The following is a 23,971-nucleotide window of genomic DNA, read 5'->3' as shown; positions in this document are numbered from 1 at the left end:
GCTCTTAATATATGATTTTAACACAATGCACTCTGAAATGTACAAATACAAGGCCCACAACAAATTCTTGAAGAGATTTTTGGATCATCAAGATTCAAAACTGAATTCTAGTCTTCAAGAATCCCTCAATATACAGGTAAGGGGACTGGACTGACTCAAAGAGAAAATGCCACGTGCAATACATTTTCTCGTTGAACTAGGCTCCTTTCATGCATTTCGTGCTTGAACCAGTCATCTGCAACACACCAGTGTGCAAAAATAGAGCGAGTACCCTTAAAACAAGATACCTACCTGGCTTATATTGATACAGGATTCTTGGATTACATTCTCAACACATCCTTTTGGATTTAAGAACTTCAGGAATTGTCAGGAAATTGATTGAATTGCTTAATAAAAGGACCTGACTGTAATCCCTCTGTTGGCCTCAAGAGGAGTGCAGTCATTTTGTGTGGGCGAAGGCGAAAGAGGAGAGACAGATAAAGAGGCCATATAGGATTGTAGTTGCAGACATGAAGTGATTAGTCTAACAAACATTGCTATTTATGGCTGTTTGGGTCACCTTTAAGTTTGTGGTTACTCCTAGAGGTCAATTCACTGAGCAATGACTGTGCATTGGACAACCATAGGACCTTGGAGAGACACTGACTACTAAGTTCTATTCTTGGATGAGACTTACAAAAGAGAAAGAGCCTTAAAGGACTAGTTCAAGCCAGAGTTTCATGTTGAACCTTTGCTTAAGTGTATTCTTGAATACTGAGGGCCTCATTTACAAGCCACTGATGCTTCCTTGCACCAACGTTGTGTCACTTTTTTGGATACAACGGTGGTGCTTCATTTCTTCTTTATTTACAATGTTAGAGATACTTCACTTTTCGTCTAGTTGCGTCATTTTTTCCAGAGTCTGAATTGCCTCTGTTACGTTTGTTTATAATATATGCATGGTAGGCATTCCTTTGGAAACTGCCCCTTAATATTAATGCAATGGTATTTATGACATTTTAAAAAAGGGATGCATTTTTGGGGAAGCAGGCCACTGAGCTTGAAATGCGTTAAAATCCCTACGCCTATAAATCCCAGTCATAGGAAAGACACATTGGCTGTTGAAGAGGAATCTGACTAGTTAAAGTCCCTTTCAACAATGTCATCTGCAAGGACACCACGTCCCCCAACAGGTAAGTGCACACAGAGGAAGGGTAAACGGTAATGTCACACTACATGAATGACTTATGTCTAGAGAATCCAGTCGATGGCAGCCAAGCTATCTTTAATGAGACCACGCCATTCATCGGCATCTCAGGCCCTCGCTGATCTCCACTGGCTTCCAGTTATGCAGAGGGTACAGTTCAAATCGCTATGCATAGTCTTTAAGGCTCTGCATGGGCTTGGTCCCAAGCTATTACAGAGTAGATTTGAATGGTATGTCCCCTCATGTACCCTTCGTTCCTCCTCAGCTAAACTTGTGAGAGGGTTTAGAAGAGTTAGATCAAGAGGGTTGCAGCAGCTTCGGCTTGGAACAAACTCCCAGCCGAACTTAGACAGATGGAAAACCTGTTGCAGTTCAGAAAGAAGCTAAAGGTTTGGCTCTTTCCTAGGGCCTAAGTATGTGGTCATGGCCTTTTTAGCTTCTCTGACCCTGTGCCCTCCATTATACTCAGAGGTTAGCTGATCTCACGTGTTCAAGCGCCAGGATACCCATAGGGGCACAGTGCGCTCTATAAATGCTGATTACATTTACATGTCACACATACGTGGACATAGTAGTACACATAAGTACACTATGCAAACTTGTATGCATGACATACAGTGCAAGGTGTGAGTTTTCACCTTTGACACTCTATTACATTGGTCCCCATACAGTATGTTACTTGTGTCAGTATAAACTGACGCATCGCCTTTTTTTCTGATGTATTGCTGTAGTTGAGTTCGTTGTCTGAACAACTACAGCACCGCACCAATTTTGTGACATAATTCACATGGATCCAGCGGGGAATTCTGACGTATCCTTGAACCCTTGCGCCAAAGATCCCTGTATTGCAAATATGGCGCATCTACGGTGTCACAAGGGTTTCTGCTGCAGGTGCAAGAAAGTTTGACGCATCGCTGCGTTACAACGGCGATGCGTCAATTCTTGAAAATGGTGCCCTGAATGTATATCATAGGTCAGGGCAGATCCCGGACTCCATTGACAGGTGCCCTATTGATAAAGTGACCCTTCACAAAGAAGGCAGTTGGGTCCCAAGCAGTTTCCTAAACCATTTCAAGATCTCTCTTTGTCATGGTCGTATCTCCCGATTAATCTTTAGTAAGCCAAGGTGGTAGGTAAATGTTTTGAGGTTTTGTATATGGAGAAGCACTTCCAAACCCCAACACCCCAACACTCCACACCAGAACTTCTAGACACTATTCTAGTTGGGAGAGGAATCATTTTCATTTTGCCATTTGTTACATCAATTTAATGTGATTTTGGGCTCTGACATGATTGGTCCATGGATTGAGTGAGATTAGCAACATGTAAAGTATTCACTTTCCACACACACACTGTGGGATAATGGTTGCACTTTCTCCAATTTTCTCCATCACTTACAGCTTATTCCTTCAGCAGTAGGGGCTAGAATACCGAATTTTACCGATTCTGTATTTTTGAATCGGTAAATACAATGTAGGTAATTATTCAGTAAAAAATACCAAATCGGTAGGATTCAGTATTTACCGGATCGGTATTTACCGAGTCGGTATTTGCCATTGATTCCTATGGGCCTGGAGGCCCATAGGAATGAATGTCAATTACCGAATTGGTAATTACCGATTCAGTAAAATTGGGAAAAAGTCAAGGGTGGCAGGGTGTCACTTTGACACCCTTTTGCACCCCTGATTGGTGCTGGTGTGCACATGTGGCATACATACATGCCCTAAGGGCATGCATGTCTGTCACATGGCACAGGTGTAAATGCACATTAATGCATTTACATAGGAATTCCTTATTTACCACCAACTAATAGTTGGTGGCAAATAATGAATTCTTAAAGCCCAGAAGCACTCTTTTAGGTTCTTCCTACATCTCATTTACCGATTCAGTAAATACTGAATCGGTAAATGATGATTTGGTAAATACCGAATCGGTAAAATAGCCTCCTACATAGGAAGAGGCTTTTACCGGTCGGTAACGGCCGAATTCGGCCGTTACCGACTGGTAAAAGCCTACCTATATCTAGCCCTAGGTGTGAAAGTGATAAACTGTTTGTGAATACCTAAACAGTTACTCCCACACCTGCTCTTGTTAGGTGCCCTTTACAAATTTCGGAAAGTCAGAAACTGTGGTTAGTCTTTCTAACAACATGAAGGACACCTCCATATTCAACAGTGGCGGCTCGCACAGGTAGCGCGGTGGGACAGTGGGGTGGAGTTTTGGAACGAGATGTGATGCATTATTTTAGTGCATATTCTGCTTTACGCAAGGAAAAATGTTTGTGACTCAGTCTCAAGGGTCCAGTTAATGTGTTCAGTGAGGGAGCACGTGTTGTATGAGGCTGTGTTCGGATGGAAGTTCTGAATGTACTGTGTCGATGATAGCTGGGATGAGTCACTGCTGAGCTGTCAGGTGGGATGTAGTTATCTTCCTTTGTTGATGTTCCTTGCATTTCCTAGGGTGTTGTTAAGCTTTTGTTTTCCTTGTAGCAATTTATATTGGAGTCATAACACCAGAGTAGACATACAGGCGCATGAGCAATATACTTTTGCCGTATTTGGTGTGTTTTTTAAAATCATAGCTGTTGCCAAATTCAAATGTTGTGAATATTTTTTGGGGATAATCAACTTTATTGATTTTAATGAATACATATTTAGCAATAAAAACATAGCCAGCTTTTCACACAATAAGTAGTACACAGTAGCGACAAATAACACAGGGGGGAAGAAGCCCCCCACATAGAGGAGTCCGACAAGGCACACCAGGCGACAATGTCCATAACCATGTCCATAGTAAAAGTCCAAGTAATTCATTCTTCTACCATCCCAACCCATTTACCCCCCACTCTTCTGAACTTTTTGGGACTACCTCGGGCAGCATACATAGGACGTTCCTGCATTGCACACCAATCTACCCCCCTGCACTACCGCGTCATGGAAGGGGCTACCGGGTCCAACCAAAGGGCTGCAATATCGCGTCAATTTTGTGAATTTTAAAATAATTCTAAGGTGAAGTCAGACAAAAAGTACATTTGCAGTAAAAATCTCCATACAACCAATTTATTTTTATAAATTATTTCTCTCATGAAGCTGTGAGTAGATTTACATTCTCATGTGTGTGGAAATTTTTGCCAACTGCAGACGTTTTAAAGGTTGACAGAAGATTGAAGGGTTCTGAAAGAGAGTCTAATAACACACACCCATTTATAGGAATAAAGTTGTTTACAACAAATGCTTTTTTTCACGCATTCCTTTACTAGGTGGTCGTTACAACGACTGTGTTGTTACCACGCAAACCATTACATCGCAAGTCATTTCAACGACTTGCTGTACGGGGAGAGTTGGACTTAGGAAAAGTATTATTTACTATTCCTACTCCAGTTTGTGCAACAGCAGGGAAGGTGTTGGATTTTAAATCCAACACCAGCGTGCCCCCTACAGCAAGTCGTAGAAACGACTTGGGATGCAATGGCATGCGTGGTAACAACGCGGTCATTGTAATGACCGAGTTGTAATGGTACCGCGTTGTGGAGACAGCATTGTAAACGCTTTTTGCCTTGTATAGTAGTGTTTTGTAATTGCATTTACATAAGGTTTCATACTTACTTAGGCAGTGCTTAATTTGAAAAAAATGAAGTATCCAGGACCTTCTCAGAAGGTCACTGCATTCTGCACCTCCCATACCCCACCAGCGCTGCCAGTGGCAGTACCAACGTAACACCTGACCATCACACGCCTACAAGTGTGACAATGCAGACTATTTCAGGCAACACAAAGCTATAATAATGGCATGAGATGCTGGTATTATTTATTTTCGATGGATATTAACTTACTAAACATGGTTTTAGTGCTCATCTCAAAATGTAAAAAAAGACAGCGCCACCATGTGGTGGACTGTCACTAGCGCTGGTGCTGACTATTAAGTGCCAGCGCCGAGTTCCGGAAACCACTGGCACAAATTAAGCACTGCACTTAGGAGGAGCAAAGAGGGAAGGAAGAGGAATAGCATGCTATTCCTAAGCAATTGGGCATGATTGTTTGGAAGGTTGCTGGTTTTTAGCGTTCCTTATAATTTGGTATTGCACAAAAAGGCTAGAGTTGTGCTCTTTTCATTCGGTACGTCCTTGTGCCTTGACATATAGTGGAACGGAAAACAAATGTTTGATAAGGCACCTTAGCTGATGGGGCAATATTGCGATTGGATGGAAGGGTGCAGTGAGCTTAGTGGTGCCAAAGAGAGCGATAGCTGGGCATGTAATGGTGCCTACCATCAGTGAGGGCGTTTACATTCCAGTTCTTTTTGGGTAACATACTAATTTCCCTGACATTCTGGGGCATATGCTCCAGAAAATGTCAGAGCCTAATTTGGCAGCACTGTGCGCTGACATTTTCAAAACTTAGGGATGCTCCATACTGTGCACTCCTGTGTTTCCCAAAGAACTGGTGCAAAAAAAGCTGCCTAGCGTCAGCTTAGGCACCCTTGTGCCATGTTGAAAGGGTGCCTGCACTGCAGGGATGATTGTTTATGTGCCGTAAGGGAAACATTCCTGCACATAAACAATCATTATTGGCGATTTGCACTTCTTCGCCACAAAGGACTGATGCGGAAAGGGGCGTTTTAACAAGGTGGCGTCAAACCATGCCAAGTGTATATATGGAAAATCTCGCTGCGCCACAGAAGCGTAACAAAAATGACGCTTCAGTGGTGCTGAGGGCTTGTAAATATGTTTAAAAGTTTTTCCATTCATGGGTAATGGCTGCTGTTTGCAGTTTAGTAGGGCCCTTCAGCATCTATTGGAAAAGTAGCAATATTTCTCGTCAATTTCAGGAGGGAGTTTCCTAGTTGTGCAGCCTGTACAGAGAAAGATGTTCGACCAATGGCTTTCTTCTTATACAATAGGACATCCAAGGAGTGGAGGAGCACAATTTGTGAATTTCTTTGTGCTTTCACTTGAATGAAGGAGATTGGCCTGTGCACCAGGTGGTGCACTGCAGAGCTTGACTACAGGTGGTCATTGAAGCACATGGAGGGAAGGCGGAAAGCACTTTTGTAGGCAAAGATGAAGGAAATGTTTTGCTGCTGGATTTTGGATTTCTGGCAGCCTTCGTGGTAGTATGAGCAGGACCCAACATGGACTATGACAAGGTCAATCGTGGCTTGTAGCTTTTTTTTTATAACCAACTTTATTGGATTAGATCTAGCAGACATAACAAAACACAACACATTGTTCCAGCAGCAATAGACAAGACACTCCATACATGTGTTTAAGCATCCGTACATCCAGATGTTAAGCAGTTGTTGTGAAAAGGCCAGGCCCATACTACTCCTATTATTTGCCCGAGATTTTGGAATGTTTCCTGGGCCGTCCCGATCCACGTAGATAGGCTCCTCTCACTGAGCATACTACTACACTCCTCTACGCCACTAGCGTGGGTGGGGTGGGGGCCTTTCCATGTATGTACAAAGTCTCTTTTTGCCACAAGGGTGGCCATATGCATCAGTGTCCTCTGCCCCCAAGTGCCTTCCAGGTCCTACAGGATTCCTAGCAAAGCAATAATAGGTGTGAGAGTGACCAATTGCTCCAGGACCCAGGACAGGGTACCCTGAATCCGGCGCTAAAACTACTCAACCACAAGATACTGCCAAACCAGTTGGAAGAAGTTGGCATCCAGGCAGTCATATTGTGGGCGGGCATGGCTCGTAGCCAGGCCCGCTTGCTAGAGGCATCAGTTGTGAGGTACGTTGTGTGGAGATAGTGAAGTTGGACCAGCCGGAGGTGGGAGGTTATGGCCAGTTCTTCGGGGGCCATACAGGCATCCTTCCAATCAATGTCCTCAAGGGGGCCCACCTACTTTCCCATTCCTGCCTGAGGGAACCAAGAGGAGTGGGGACATTGAGTACCAGCATTCAATAGATTTGGGATATCCTTCCCTTGCCAATGCCCCCCATTAGCTCAGTCCTGTGCTCAGTGAGGGTCTGTTGGAGCTGTAGGTATTTGTGGAACATGGGCCCTGGACAGCAGCAAGTGTGGCTGCAGGTCTTGGAAGGAGCATTTCCCAGGAACGTGATTCCAATCTTATCCAATTCGGCAAAACTGTCTAACTACACTGTGTGGTGGAGATACCGGCCAGGCTATAGAAGGGTTTGTTGTGTCAGCCTGCTGACCTATCCAGTGGAGCGCAATGCTGCCCACTAGATCAAGAACACTATTCTAGTGACCTCTGGGGATTGGGTCACCCTATAGCAGTCCCCTCAATAGGCCCAGGGATAATTATAATTCAGCTCACGGAACTGGCAGATTTTGGTAACTCCGCATTACTCTTGTCAGGGAATAGCGCCCCGTCTGCAGCCTCCAGAACAAGGAACAACCGCCTGAGATTCTGGGAGGTGTTGGGCCTGCGGTTAAATCCATTCTGATCATCATGTAGCCGTCCACGTAGGTGAGGTTGCGAACGACTGGCTAGGACCTTACTGAGGATTTTATAACCCGGGTTTCATATGGATATGGGGCAATAAGAATACCCTTCTATAGGATCTCTCGAGGGTTTGGGGATGGACACTATACACTATTAAGGCCTCCCGCTAGTGTCCAGAAGGCACCTCCACTCCAAAGCATCTGCGTACATCACACCTGCTTGAGGGCCAGTTGTGAGGCAAAAGTCTGATCAAATTCAAGCCAGGCAGCCATCCGTCCCAGGTATTTTGCTGCAAGACATACTCTTTATGGCTTCTCTGATGTCAGGTTCAGAGATGGGGCTCCCAGTGCCTCCCTAGTATTGTCTGGGAGTTGCAGCAGATTCAGACCAGCCAGGAAGAGATCTAAGGCCTCCCTCGGCGGTGGGGCACCAGGCTCATACAACTCCTGGTACTATGTGGTGAACACTTCATGAATCTCCATCTGGGAGTAAAGCAGCCCCTCCTGTCGGTCCTTCATCAATATACATTTGTTCCACATCCAGTTGGACCCCAGTTCACACCCACATCAGAGCCCCTCTAGAAAAGGCATAGTAGCCAGTTGCATAAAACTGACTTCTCCATCACCTCTGGAGGCTGGATACCTCTGTCCTTATCAGATGAGTTTCCTGGAGCAAGGCAACATCCACCTTTCTGCATTAATGATCCATGACTAATAATTAAATGAAACAAAGACACAAAAAAGCAATATTACAAATCAGTACATGCAATTTTATTTACAGCCCTATTGAGATTCACAGCCAAGGCCTTTGCAGACTCTTAAAACAACAAATGGCCACCCTAGTCATGATAGGCCTTTTTTATGAAACTTATTCTCCCACTGGGGCAGTAAAAGTAAAATAACAAGCATTGGCGTAGCCAATAGGTCTCGCTTTTGGGACCTTATAAGTATTTAGTTATGCGTAACAATATCCTCGGTGCAACAACAGCAACTGTTGCATGGCTAAAAACTTATAAGTTCAAAAAGGAGAGACCTATGGGCTATTTCAATGCTTGTTAAAGCTGTCTACCAGAGAACCACTAAACTAACTTGTCATACATTTTGAAGAGATGGAAGCCTCCCTGTGAGGGGGAAGAGGAAGCTACAACTCCATTCCCAGATGCTGGGGAAAACTGTGAGAGAGAGCAGTGAGGCAGGGCAGAACTCTGAGAAAAAGAGCTGCTATACCATTGTGCCAGACTCAGCCGACGTGCCGGGTTGGAATTAACACCGGCTTCTCGGTAAGTCTGCTCACTCACAGCAGATGATTGTCTCTCTGTGTAGTCTTAGTAAACCTACACCGTCTCCTACAATTATATTGATGCCTCCTTTTACCTTATCCTTTCAGATGACCCTTTCTGGTGCATCCAAGCACAGGTATTCAGCATCTCATCCTCAGTTTATTGCACTTAGGGTGTCCTTGGTCCATTATGGTGTTTTTTTGTCATCCCTTTTCCATCCACCAGGCGCCCGTCCCCTTCTTTTGTAATTCGTATGACGCTATCAGAGCACTTTGAACATTTACTCTTATTACACTCATTGTGTTTCTACTTTGTGTCAGATAATATTATCTTCTGTTATCTTACTGCCATCCTAGAATTTTCTTGTTACCCATTGAGTCCTGTTTCTTAGCTTTCGCAGGCATTTCTGCCTACATTTCCCTCAGCAACACTTTCTGCACCGTTGTGGGCTCTAGTACTAAGAATTATGTTTCTCTTTACCAACTGGCACATGCATCAATATTGCATTTTGCGATTCCTTAATTGCGAAAAATAAGGAATCGCAATTAAGGAATTGCAAACTGCAATGCATCAAGAAATCGCTATAAAAATAGCGATTTCTTAAAATTCCTTAATTGCGATTCTCTAATTGAGAATCGCAATTAAGGAATACCTCCCCATTCATTCCTATGGGCCAAGAGGCCCATAGGAATGAATGGAAAGACATTCTTAATTTGCAATTCACCATTAGAAATTCTCAAATTAAGAATGCAATTTCAAGGGTGCAGGGGTGTCCAAAGGACACCCTGTTGCACCCCTGAAATCTGCTTAGAAGTACATTTTGCACACTCACATGCCCCAAGGGCATGTGCGTGTGTAAAATGGAACTTTGAAAAATGCACTTTAGTGCATTTTTCAAAGTTTTCGCAAATTACCATGAAGGTCAACTTTATGGTAATTTGCTCCCCTTATTTGCGAATTCGCAAATTTTTAGAGTTTGGTGCATTGCATTTAAGGAATCTTAATTTGAGATTCCTTAAATGCAATCGCAATTTAGGAAATTGCAATTTTGCGATTTCTTAAATTGCGAAAATTACAAAAATGTTAATGCATCCCAAAAATGGGAATTGCATTAGCAAACGGACGAATTTTGCGATTCACACCATTTGCGAATGCAATTTCCTTTGAATCATGTGCCCCCATATCTCTTTCAGACTACACCGCCTTGCTTACACCATTACAGGTATTATACGTGACCTGCTCTCTGAGCAGCTTATTTTTGGTTGTTAGTTATCTTCTGTTCCTTTTTCTCCCCTGGGTTTACCCTACCCCCCCGTTATCTGGTCTACCTGGTGTAACAGCTATCACATAAATAGATACTTACATAGACAAAAAATAGTGTGTGTACCGTTGTTTCTAATCCAGCACATCATTTGAATAATGTATTGAAATTTTCTGTACAAATTGTATTTATATCACTACAAGTCACTACACATGTCGCTACTTGGATATATGTGTTCTCATAGGTCATCTTCAAATGTACACATGGATGTCTCCACCGTGTCTCTGTTTTTTTACCTTCACCCTTTTACTTATTGCTAAATTGGTTTAACATTTAGGGTTTCCACGTGTAATGGATGATATGCACTAATGTCACCATACTTCAGAGTCCATTTCCCCAGAGAGTTCTTCTCAGCGGTTAATTAATACCCTGACGAAACACGTGTCGGCTGGTTGCTCTATGCAGATTAACTTAAAACACAAAGAAAATTAAAGAAATTTGGATCAACTCCTCTGCTATTGTTATTGATGGACCTTTTTCTATGGACTTACACTGAAAGACATTTCTCTATATTCACTATTGTATATGAGTGCCCGGGACTTAGTTGTACGCCAGACCCAGCCGATGTATGCTCCCAAAATCTATGGACGGCAGAGGGAGAAGAGGAGGAGTGGTGGGGAGAGAGAAGTGGTGGTAAGGGGAGCGGACTTGCACTTGACAGATTTTATTTACAGATAGCTAGCACCAAATTATGCGTTGGGGTTGATTAAATTATGCGGCAAGAAAAGCCAAATTATGTGGCATAATGCATCACATTTGATAGTATCACTTCATTACTTTGCAATTTTTACGCATGGCAGTACTCTGTGCATACATGCGTCACCTCATTAGTACCAGTTTAACAACCAAAAAGAAATTAGCAACTGAAATATGACCAGTCAACCTGTGCAAAGAGCCTTCTGTAGAGAGCCACCCGGCCTGACACACACATTGTATCAAACGATACACGCATCCCCACACCCCCGGGGCGGGCTTGCTCCGGGGTATATAATAAATGGGCGGAAGACCGCTCGGGGTCTTTCCGGCACACGTCCATACTGCATGTGTCCGTGTCATTATTGGCAGCCACACCACCACGTGCGAGGCCCTGACCTCGCACACCACATTGGTGACGATGCCGGTACTGACCTCGCGCATTCCCTGCCACCTACCGAGTGCCTTGGCTGTCTCCCCTTGGCGCCCGCTCCTCAGCCCGCCACCGACATCGGCCAGATCACACCGCGGAGCTCACCCGCTGTGGCCGTCCGTCTGCCCTCGACCTGCCCACAGCGAGTTGCTGCCTGCGCGACGGCTTGAGGCCCGCCCACGCGTCTCCTCCGAAGGAGAGCGTTCAGCTGGCGGGGCTCGCCGCGCGTGAACCAGGGTGAGTGCTCTGCCTACGGCTCCGCCTGCACGGCGCATCTGCGGCCTAGTCGGGCCCCCCCCGCTGCATGCACTTCGGGCATACCCTGCTTCACGCGGCCCGAGACACTCAGCTGACGAGCGCTGGTACTGCGCGTTGCCCCGGTGGGGGAGGGGTGAAGAGGAGCGACGGTGCACGTCGGCTCCAGGTTTTCCTCTGCTGCCCTGCCTGTCCCGATAAACATGGGACTGTACTCCTCGGCCCTGCCTACCTCTCTGGCACCGACAACAAGCATTGGCCACTCCAGGAGCCTATTCACCGGTTCGCTAGCACACAGGCAACAAGCATTGGCCGAACCAAGAGCCTCCTCATCGGATCCCTGGCACACAGGCCTTGCTTGGCCCCAGCATACGCGTGCTTGCACCAGCGACCCCAGCCACGTGAGAACTGCGTCTAGGGGGGGGGGGAAATAGCTGCACAACCCCACAGTAGAGTGGCCCAAGTGTACCTACCCACACTGCCTGGTTGTACACACTCCCGCAGGGAACACCATGACGGACACGTCGCAAGGAGCTGCGGAGACAGCACCAGCACCACCACCTGGCCCAGCAGGCCCACCACCACCTGGCCCCGCAGGCCCAGCCCAGAACCTCGCCGCCGGTCCCCAGATGGTAGGCCATGCCCACACAGGAGTTGCACCTCTTCCTCCATTCAGCGAATCGGCTGACCCGGCGACTGCAGCGCCACGGTGGAAAGCGTGGCTCGGCCGACTCAATCTGTACTTCAAAGGGACCCGCGAGACGGATGGAACGGTCAAGAGGTCCCTCCTCATCCTGTATGGAGGCCCCGAAATATACGACCTCTTCGAAACCCTCCCCGATACGGGAGGAGAGGATGACTATGATGCGGCGGTCGACGCCCTCAATGCTCACTTTGACCCCCAACTGAACAATGATTTTGAGAAGTTCAAGTTCAAAAGGGCATGGCAAATGGAGGCTGAATCGGTAGACATGTACTACGCTAGACTACGCCGATTGGCCAGCAGCTGCCCCTTCGCTAACCCGAGGGAAGAGATAAGGGACCAAATCATCGTGGGGTGTCGTTCAAAGTTGTTAAGAAAACTCATCCTCATACAGCCTGGGATCACCCTTGACGAAATACTTGTCCTTGCCCGGTCCCACGAACTGTCGGACGCGAGGGCTGATGAAATGGAAATGGCGTTGCGCTCACCAATGGCGTCGCCAGCAACATCCAAAATGGCGCCGATAAAGGAAGAAAGAGTAGACGCGTTGCAAAGAAGACCACAAAGTAACCGCCCGCGACCATGGCAATCCCGAGGCACTCAGTGCGCCTACTGCGGTGAGGACCACCCACCGACAGCAACGTGCAGTGCAAAAGGAAAGACCTGCTTAAAGTGTGGCAGGCTGAATCCCTTTGCAGCAGTATGTCAAGGAGGGAGATACAGGCCAAACGCCCCGAGATCGCGCGGAGGGTATGGACCCAAGTCAGTAACACAACGAGTCAGGCGACTGTCGCTGGACCCCGAATATCCGCCCCCGGATAGTCAAGCTCAAGAAAGAAGACCGCGCTACGAAGACGACGACGATGACGAAGTATACGTGATATCATACGTCAGCAGGGTATCCACAAAAAGGAGACCACCACCCATGTGCACTTTCTCCGTCGAAGGTACCGAGATGCGAGCGCTCATTGACACTGGGGCGTCAGTGAATGTTATGGACTCCGAACAATATGAACAAATGTCGCCCAAGCCGACACTTGCACCATCGAGCGCACTCATCTACACTTATGGAGGCACTGACCCACTGCCACTGCGAGGGGTCATCAGCACCACCATCGTAAACGGCGAATACTCGACGGAAGCTCGATTCCATATCACAGAAGGGAAAAAGGGCACACTCCTAAGCTGTCACACAGCCGAGGACCTGGGGCTAGTGTTTTTCGCAAATCAAGTCCACCAATCACATGCGGACAGCATGCTACAAGAATTCCCAGCATTATTCAGCGGCCTAGGGAAACTTAAAGGAAAGAAGGTACGGCTACACATCGACACCTCCGTGCGCCCGGTCGCCCTCAGGCACAGGAGGGTGCCATTCAACCTCCGACCACAAGTGGAGGCCGAACTCAAAAGACTGGAAGACCTCGGAGTCATTGAAAAGGTGTCAGGACCGACTCCCTGGGTGTCGCCGCTGGTCGTGGTGCCCAAACCCAAACAGCCGGGCGCCATCAGGCTGTGCGTTGACATGGGGCTCCCCAACGCAGCGGTGAAGAGAGAACGCCATATCACCCCGACGATGGACGACATTGTCGCAGACCTGAACGGAGCAAAGTGGTTCTCCAAGCTAGACCTGAACGCGGGGTACCACCAACTGGAGCTAGAACCCGAAAGCCGATATATAACAACCTTCTCTACTCATGTCGGGCTCCGACGATACAAGAGGCTGAGCTTCGGCGTATCATCAGCCGCCGAAGTGTTCCAGAATGCGATAACGGAGGTATTGTCAGGGTTGAGTGGGGCAATCAACCTGAGCGACGATATACTCATACACTCTAACAATCTGGAGGAACACCACACCCATCTGAGGGCCACGCTGCAGAGGCTGGCGGAGCACGGATTGACCCTGCACAGATCGAAGTGCTCGTTCTACCAAGAAGCTGTCGACTTCTTTGGATACTCGTTCACACGAGAGGGTCTAAGGGTGGACCCGAAGAAGGCGGAAGCAATTCGGACCGCGAGCACCCCGTGGAATCCCTCCGAGGTGCGAAGTTTCCTTGGAATGGCCACATACTGTGGCCGATTCATTCCCAACCTGGCGGCCCTGGCCGAACCATTGAGAGCGCTCACACGCCAAGATCAAGAGTGGGAATGGACATGCTCGGCCAATAAGGCACTCCAGGACATCAAAGCAAGCCTCCTAGACAAGGCGGTAATGGCATATTTTTAACCACGCCGGAAGACAGAATTGATTGTGGACGCCAGCCTGGTGGGCCTTGGAGCCGTGCTGCTGCAAGAGTAAGGCGGAGATGAATAGAAACCTGTTGCATATGCGAGCAAGGCCCTAACTGACACTGAGACTCGATATGCCCAGATCGAGCGGGAGGCCCTGGCCATAAAGTGGGCCTGCCAACATTTTCATTTGTATCTATGCGGACAGGAGTTCACCATAGTAACGGATCATAAACCACTACTGCCCCTCTTCACAGGATCATCCAGGCTTGCACCTCCGCGTATTGAGCGGTGGGCTGTCCAACTGCAAGGCTACAACTTCAACTTAGTGTTCCGACCGGGGCCACACAACCCCGTTGACTATCTGTCCCGGCATCCAGATGTGACGAAAAAGGCGCTTCCGCTCGCTGATGGACAAGGAGTGGAAGAGTTCATCCATATGGTATCTCAAGCAGCTTGCCCGGACACATTGACATTGCACGAGATAGGAAAGGCCACCGCCGCGGAAGAGACACTAATTCGAGTAAAACGTGCCCTCGAAGAAAATCGCTGGAAGCGATTCCTCGACGGAATCCAGAGCCTGAGACCGGAAGTGAGCCATGCCCGACAACAGATCTGGCAGATCAGAAATGAACTAAGCGTGGGAGATGAAGGGGTTGTGCTTTGAGGACATCTCATTGTCGTACCTGAGAGCCTCCAGCGACACATGCTAACCATAGCCAACGTGGGACACCAAGGGATGGCCAAGACAAAAGCCAGGCTAAGAAACAAGGTCTGGTTCCCGGCCATGGACAGTATGGTGGATGAAATGGTACGATCCTGCCACGCCTGCACTATAACAGGAGGAGATCCGGCACCAGCCCCGATCATCACGGAAGAAGCACCTCAAACCCCTTGGACTCACCTGAGCATTGACTTCGGAAGCTTCCCCGATGGCTGACACAAGCTCGTAGTGGTAGTCTCGTTTTCGAAGTTCCCCGTGCTGGAGGTCATCCCGTCAGTGGCATTCCCTCAAGTCAGAAAAGCCCTCGACCACATCTTCGGAACGATGGGACTCCCAGAGGAAATAAAATCTGACAATGGGCCACCATTTCAAGGAAGAGACTTTCAAGCTTATCTGGAAAACCTCTGCATACGACACAGAAAGATAACACCGCTATGGCCCCTAGCCAATGGGGAAGTAGAAAGATTCATGAGAACCCTTAACCGAGCCCTCAGGATCGCCGTGGACAACGGAAATGACCCGGAGGCTGCCCTGGATCAATTTCTAAGTGCTTACAGACAAACCCCACATAGCACCACAAAATGTGCTCAAAAGGGCACCCCGAGGCAATATTCCGATGGCACCCACCTGGACACACGAGACAAGAGACAGTGAAGCCATTCAGTCACGGAGGCTAACAACCAACCGGAAGGCAAGCGCGGCTCGACATGCCCACCAACCGTGCATAAGAGAAGGAGACACCGTGGTGGTCCAGGACCGTCATCCAGGGTGGAAATTCCGGACTCCCGCAACATATCCTGCTTTGAAAAGAAGGAGGGGCCGGCTGGCACTCCTGCAAGCAAGCATCGTTGAAGCATCATCTGAAGAGACAGTCAACCAAGGCGAAGAAAGACCAGGGGCTGAGGCCTCCGCCCCGCGACCGGGACAAGGCGGGCCTGACGAAGGAGCCAGCCAACCGGACACATCTCAAGTCACCCTGGCAGGGCCCCCGTCTTCCGCGCGGAGTGATGAGGCAACCCCGGCTGGGGTTGCCGGCTCCCCCATGTGCAGAAGCCGCCGATACCATCTGAGGCCCAATCCAGGTCCGAGCCAGAGACTAAGAGACTTTGCCTGGACCTCACCATAGTGAGAAGAGCACCAGAGGGACGAACTAAATTGAAGGAGGGATGTAGAGAGCCACCCGGCCTGACACACACATTGTATCAAACGATACACGCATCCCCACACCCCCGGGGCGGGCTCGCTCCGGGGCATATAATAAATGGGCGGAAGATCGCTCGGGGTCTTTCCGGCACACGTCCATACTGCATGTGTCTGTGTCATTATTGCCAGCCACACGAACACGTGCGAGGCCCTGACCTCGCACACCACACCTTCCACTGTCGAGCACACTTCACAAAGTTTTAAGTGACTTTTGATATGTTTGCGCTAGAAATAAACGTTTGTTAAAATCTTGCAGATGATTATGTGGCAAATCGATAATTATGCGAAAAAAGCCAGAGCATCACATGCTGCCAGTGGCCTTGCTCATAATGACTGCTGAATTGGTGGAAGAAAATGTGAATAAAAGGTAATTGCTAACCTCTGACATAAATCGAAAAGTCTTTGCTAACACCCAGGCTATATATCTAGTGACCACATTAATTGTTTAAGCATTATTTCAAATTCTGCAATTTGGTCTGCCTTTCACACGGACTGCTGACAGCAGGTATTATTACGTTAAAACAGAACGGTGGTAAGTAATTAGCGCTAAAACATATCCTTACGGAGATAGCCATCTAAACATGAATGTAATGTCTGTAAAGCGCGCACAAAGCCCCTGGAGCATCTGGTGCTGAATAGGCAATATTTTTCACCCAGATCAATGACATTTATTTAATCGACCTTAGAATGATGAAACGCCGAGTGGTTCTTCCGGTATTCGGATTGTCACAGTGAGGTCAAATAGGCGTTAATTCACTGGCCCCTGACCCCCGCTTCGCACACTGTATGCACATGCATACATATACATTTGGACAGAATCACAACCCCTGACCAGCAGTTTTAGCTTGCAGGACTGCATGTGTCAATATAACTTCTGGTGTCCACTTTATGCAGCCTATAATTTTACAAGAGTTAGATAAAAATAAATACATCAAGTGCGTGTGCACGGATACTTACATGCAGAAATACTACTCGAGGGTACAATGCTCCACCGGTGCAGGGCAGGAAGTGGTTTCTCTAACCCAGAAGGGAAATGCTCGCTTGAAACTGGAAAATGGAACTTGAGTGCTATCCATGACTTGGGTTAATAGGACCTCAGTTCAGGTTGGAAAAAAAAACTATGACCAGACAGCGAAAAAAGCATTTGGATATATGACCTTACACTACCGACACAAACACAGCTTTTCTTGAAAAGAAATGGTGTAAGCCCAGGGCAGACATTATCTGCTCTTCATCAGGGGTGGCCTTAGGCATGTGCAAGCTGTGCACCTGCACAGGGCCACAAAACCCCAGGGGCCACCATGCCAATATATATCCTTAATATAATAATCCTCTGAGGATGGATACATATTTCCGTGGCGGTCCCTGGCAGGGAACACCCTGACAACCCCCCCCCCCTTCACTGGCCTCCGTGCTCCGCCCCACCTGGACCCCCTCTTCCGGGGCCCCCTACCTATGCTCCCTGCCCAGGGCCGCCATGAGCCTAGAGCCGACCCTGTCTTCATTCAGACATGCGTCTTCACAATGGGGTCTATGGGCGGACAGGGCAGTCCGGGGCAGTCCGGGGCAGATTGCAGAGGAGGCTGCCTGGGCGGATGACGGAACATTTGTGGCAAATTAACACGTGGCAGACTGGGGCAGATTACATAACGATGTGCACTGATTACACACCAAGGTAACCAGGTTGATACACTGAGTACTTTTGATAGTACCATCTTTTGGTGGCAGCAGCTAAGTCTATAGGCCATGTAAAAATACATGGTGGCATATTCTGCTGTGTTGATTGTATTTGTAGTTGTTTATTGATTAGTTGAAACATTTCACAACAAATTTGGTTAATCTTCCATCATACATATTATTTGTAAATGCAGCACTACTTTCGGCGCGAGGACATGCTCGGGTAGGGACACACTCTTGCATGACATGGGGCAGCACATACGCACTCTATGTGCAGTCGTACGAATTCTGTACCATTAAAATCCTTTGCTGCATTATTTCGAGAGGGAGATGTGGTCGGGTGGATAGGCTGCAGATTTCGAACATGAGGATATGGTTTCTTTACTTTCATCACTTGACTGAAAACTGTATCACTCTAGGAACCTGTTTCTGACTGGGATACCTGAAATGCAAGACAAATGTAAGAATGTGAAAATTAAATATAAGTATATATACAGTTAAAACGTGCACAATCCCCATTTGATGTTCTTTGTTTTATATTGTCTACAATCCACACAGAAACGCGCAGCGCTCGTCGTTCTCCAGCCAGATCATGTTGTAAAAATACCAAAAAATGTACATCAAAGTTTTAAAGATTTTGCCTGAAATCAGTGTAACCACAGTTTTGTGCATGCAAATCTATAGACACTCGTTTTGCAAAAGAAACATTGTTTTGAACATGGCAAATTATCACACCCACCTTGCGGGAGCTGATTGGTGGCAGAGGAAGCACATGTGTGTATCCGAAACGGCAACATGGTGGACCCCGAAACAGAGGAGCTTAACTGTGATGATGAGGCTCCCGAGCAGGTCACTTTCCAACAGGGCCAGGAGGAGGCGGCGGAGAATCTGAAGAAAGCAAAACAAGCTTTGCAGAGGGAGAAGGCACTGTTAAAGGAAAAAAGAAGACGAAGAGAAGAGCTACTGGTTCTCAGACGGTATAAAATACAGACTGCATAGTCCTCGTTGCTTAGGCTGTCCTATTTATTCGAACTGGCGAAGTTGAAATATGTCTGGATGTTTAATAAAGGACTTAAGCCACTGTACACAGTAAATAAAAATAAATAAAACAAATTACGGTCATGGAAGCGGGAGAGCGTGTCATCCCTGGTCTGGTTGAAATTCACTGCACACACGAAAAAAACAAGCATTGGTCGTGTGCGAAAGTGAAAGCAGCGCAACACAGCGGGGGAGGGGCGGAGGAGCGTGAAAGCAATCAAGTGAGAGGAAAGACAGATGGCGCCTGATCGGGCGCTGAAAGCTGGCAGTTGCACATGTGCACGCGCGCACGAACGCAAGCGCAACGCCAGCCCAAGCAGCTTGTGATAGCACTTTTTAAAACCCCTACTAAATGTCTCGCAGAACAGCGCATGCACTGGCTCTAGCGAGACCTAAAAATGTAAGGAATAGGCAGAATGGGGACCCAGGGGTACTGGACCCAGAGGAAAAAAACACAAAGCCTCAGTAATCAGTTTACAAAGGCATGTAAATGGTCTTTTAAAATCCTATGACAAACTTGGGTGTGGCTGAAATAGGACGACAGACACTGTCCAACAGAGCCCAAAGCAGCTTAACGACACCACAACATTTGGCCCAATGACACAGAAATAGAGGAATTTAACATGTATTTTGAAATTGGTTTTTGCCATGACTGGGACTGAGAGGGCCGAGGGTGATGTTTGGGTGGGCCTAGCCCACCGGGCTCACCCTCTAAAACCGGGCCTTGCATGAAGAACGCATACATTACCTTGACATTCCTCTGCATTAGTGTATATTTTGCTGACTCTAGCGCCCGGAAACATAGAGAGGCAATTACTACTGTGGTGCAGAGCTGTGTTGTCAGCAAAACATACGCTAACTCAGAGATATTTAAAACGTACACGAACTCAGATATATTTAAAACCAGGCGTGCAACATTCATTGGGCTAAAAGGACTTTAATGAACCCCACCCCTGCCCCATTGGTTCCCTGTAGCCTGGGCTGCTGCAGTCTCAGGAACCAGGATTCTTTCAGCTGACATGTACACTGGGGCTATTGTACTTTGCAGGTTGTCCAAAACACCTTTGAAATGTTGAGGAGGCTTTTTTTAATTTTATTTCTTCTTGTGCTCCCTGCAATCGACCTCTATTCAGCCCATTTGCAAGGTGTCAAAGACGTGGTGGGGACAGATGAAAGGCCTCATTAGCATATCTCTCCACTCTTCCCTTTGACAAACACACTGCTGCAGCAGTTACTTGTCACAGCTTAACTTCTAAAAAGGGGAAATAACACACATACATTTGTTTTAAAATGTAATTGAAGAAGACTGTTATATTGTGTTATATCGTCATTTTCATAGAGACACAAGACGCTATTACACCAGAAAAGTAATAAGAGATCACGAAGAGGTAAAAACAAAGCTTCAACATAAGGAAAAACAAAGAGACACCCATTTACTGGCTGATTTGTATAAAGTGAAACAAGAAAACCTGGATGAATCGCGTCTTCATCGGTTAAATTGTGTGATCACAGGTAAATATTTTTTCACCAAAACTCTTTTTTCCTCATATCTTTTAATAAGACCTTCTCAGGGCAGTGTTATATTGTGGCCCATTAATGTCATAGCTTCACGTTTTAAAGAAATACACTTGCACAGTCATGTCCACTTTGATGTCAATGAACGTGGTGTTTAGCTTCAGATAGTTGACTACTTCCAGTTGGCGACTTCGGTCATGCAGGCTGTGAACTTTTTCCATGCATTGAGGGCCTTGCACGAGAGTGAGATTTTGAGTTCATTGCAATCGGTGTAGCAGAGGATGTTGATGTTGTGATCATGGCTAGAGGGAGCATGTAGACATTGAAGAGGGTAGGGCTGACGGTCAAGTCATGTGGCACTCCACAAACAAGTTTGTGAGTTTCTGATGAGTATGATTGACAGCTTATGTTCTGCCTGTGATGAAGGAGCAGATTTAGTGGAAAGCCGGTCCTTTGATGCCAGTCTCCTTAGGGCATCAGATAAGGATGGGAAGCAAACTGGGTCAAAAACTGCAGCGGTCCAGTGGAATGAGGTCCACCACGTCTCTCGTCTGCCCAGGGTCATGCATATGTCATCTGTGGCAGTAATAAGTGCTTTCTCAGTGCTGTGGTCCTTTGTGGTAATACGTGGCATGCATACATTTTCAATGGATTCAGTGGTTGCCTACAGGTGCTAAATACAGGGCGGGTGTCAAGTTTGCAATAAATTAAGCAGTAATAGGGGGTTGTGGCTCTTGTCTTGTGGTGAAGAAGCACTGCTCCATGAGGGATAGCTCAGGTGTTTAGGGCAGAACCTCTGGTTATACTGAGAGACAGCTGGGCTGTGGGAATGCTGTACATAAAATGTATATGTAACCTGAAGAACACCTCTGCTGCCTAAAGCAAGAACCCCTACGATCAGTTTCTCATAGTTTAAATAGATGTAGAAATTGATGGAAAGGTGTCTATGGAGAGGCAGTACAACATAACAGCAGCCTTTCTCTTGCATGGTTATTGCATTACTGTGTCAAGCCTTTCTAACTAGCATAGATTGGCAGCAAAATACCTGGGAACCCTAACTCTGCTTTCAAACTAAACCAAGTGCTGTCAAATGCAGCAGAACGCCTCCCGCGTCGCGCCTCTGTGCTGATTCTACCTGGTCCTAGCAGACACTGAGACCCCGTCATAGACTCCCTGTCCAATCCCCGTGCTGCTCTCCTGCTAGGAAGAGCAGCGCAGGTATTGGCATGAGCGGGCTGAAAAGACGTTCTGCTCAGGTCAGGGATTCTGTTGGGTTTCTCCAGCCTGGCTGTTTAGTGCAGCAGGATTAGAGAAACCTAAGTGCGCATGTGTGTTTTGATTGGCCTGAAACGTCTGTCCAAACACACATGCGCACTTAGAGAGTGCATACAGCACTTCTCCTTTCCTCTCTGATGCCTCGGCCCTGCACACGCTGGCTGAGCCAGATGCTTAAAAATAAAACGATAATGAAATATTGTTTTATTTTTTAGCTACTGGCGCTGACCAGTGGGGCGACACTCCTCCACCGTTGCGGAGGAGCCATCCCTGATAATGTATGTTATTACGAGACACTCATTTTGTTTTGGTCTGAGTAACGTAGACACAGGACAAAGCACCGGCTTCATGGCTTACTGCATGGATGAAGCTCAACCATGCATTACATATGAAAACTGCTCACTGTGGGGTATTAACAACAATTATGGAATGCTTAAGATGGGGCAGATTCATGTCAGGGAAAATAAAATGTTATGATATTGCCAACTGAGTGGTATTCAGTTGATTTCCGGAGGAATGAACAAAGAATTAGGATTCAAGCCTGTCACTTGCCTGTCATACACCCCAACCGGTGTGTTAACTCACTTAGCTCAGTTTTTGAGACCTGTCCATGAATGCAGCCTCTAACAAGCATATGCTGCAACATCTTGAGGAGCAGACTCTAAACTTACCTTTGCCCAACAATTGGGCAAGAGCGCCTTTCTATACGTGTAATAATAAATATGTAATGAGCACGTTATCGCGCCAGGAAAGAATTGGCCCTGAATTGGCAAAAAAGAGCCTACATTTTGAAATAACTTTACGAAAACTTGTTTAATGTGCTTTGTACAGAAATCTGTTCAACCTTCTTGTACCTTCATTTCTCTCAAACCCTCCTTTAAAGTTCTGTGTAAGTAGTCTATAAACGTCAAATCCACACAATCATGTTTGTGCTAATAGTATTGGGTTTGTCCAATTTGATTAAAATATACAGTTTGTCGCTTGTTTGTTGTATTGGCTCTGAGGATAAGTCCGCTTCCAATTATTTGCTTATTACCTCCGCCTCTGTTGCTTGGTGTGAAAAATGCAAAAGAAACAATTGATGGACCGATGATCCTTGTGACTGGGGGTGAATGTTTGCATTATCCAACATTCCGTCCATAAATTGTTTCTTTTGCATCCGTTGCTTGGTGTGGCAGACCGCCCCCCCGAAGTTCTGCTCTAGTTGTGCCCCTGTTTAAAACATACACTAACTCAGAGATATTTAAAACATAGGGTACCTCAGAGAGATTTAAAACATACACTAACTCAGAGATATATAAAACATAGGGTAACTCAGAGAGATTTAAAACATACACTAACTGAGAGATATTTAAAACATAGGGTACCTCAGAGAGATTTAAAACATACACTAACTCAGAGATGTTTAAAACATGCACTGAGAGATATTTAAAACATAGGGTAACTCAGAGAGATTTAAAACATACACTAACTCAGAGAGATTTAAAACATACAGTAACTCAGATATTTAAAACATGCACTGAGAGATATTTAAAACATAGGGTAACTCAGAGAGATTTAAAACATACACTAACTCAGAGAGATTTAAAACATACACTAACTCAGAGATATTTAAAACATGCACTAAGAGATATTTCGAGTTATTGTATGCGCTAAAGACACCAAAAAGAAACACAGAGGGGCATATTATCAAGGGCATTATCGCTGCTTTAGCAGGACTTTTTCCCGCTAAAGAGGCGATAATTTTATCGCCCTATTAGCAAGCTGTTGCTAACAGCAGTTAGACAGCTTGTAGACGATAGCGACCAGTTTGGGGCCCATTTCGAATGTCAACCATATTTATCAATAATGACATGCAAAGTGGGCGTACCCAACCAGTTAGTAACTAAAAGTAGTCGCTAACATCACTATCGCCTATTATCTACGCAGGCGAAGTGATTGAAAAATGTGCGCTAAGCGCGAATATCGCCAAAACCTAACGCCTGCTCAGACCACTTCTTAACCTGTATATCCAATGGGAGGTGGAT

This window comes from Lissotriton vulgaris, chromosome 7 (assembly GCF_964263255.1).
Source record: "Lissotriton vulgaris chromosome 7, aLisVul1.2, whole genome shotgun sequence".
In the NCBI taxonomy this organism is placed as follows: Eukaryota; Metazoa; Chordata; class Amphibia; order Caudata; family Salamandridae; genus Lissotriton; species Lissotriton vulgaris.
Note: the sequence above shows the minus strand (reverse complement) of the source record.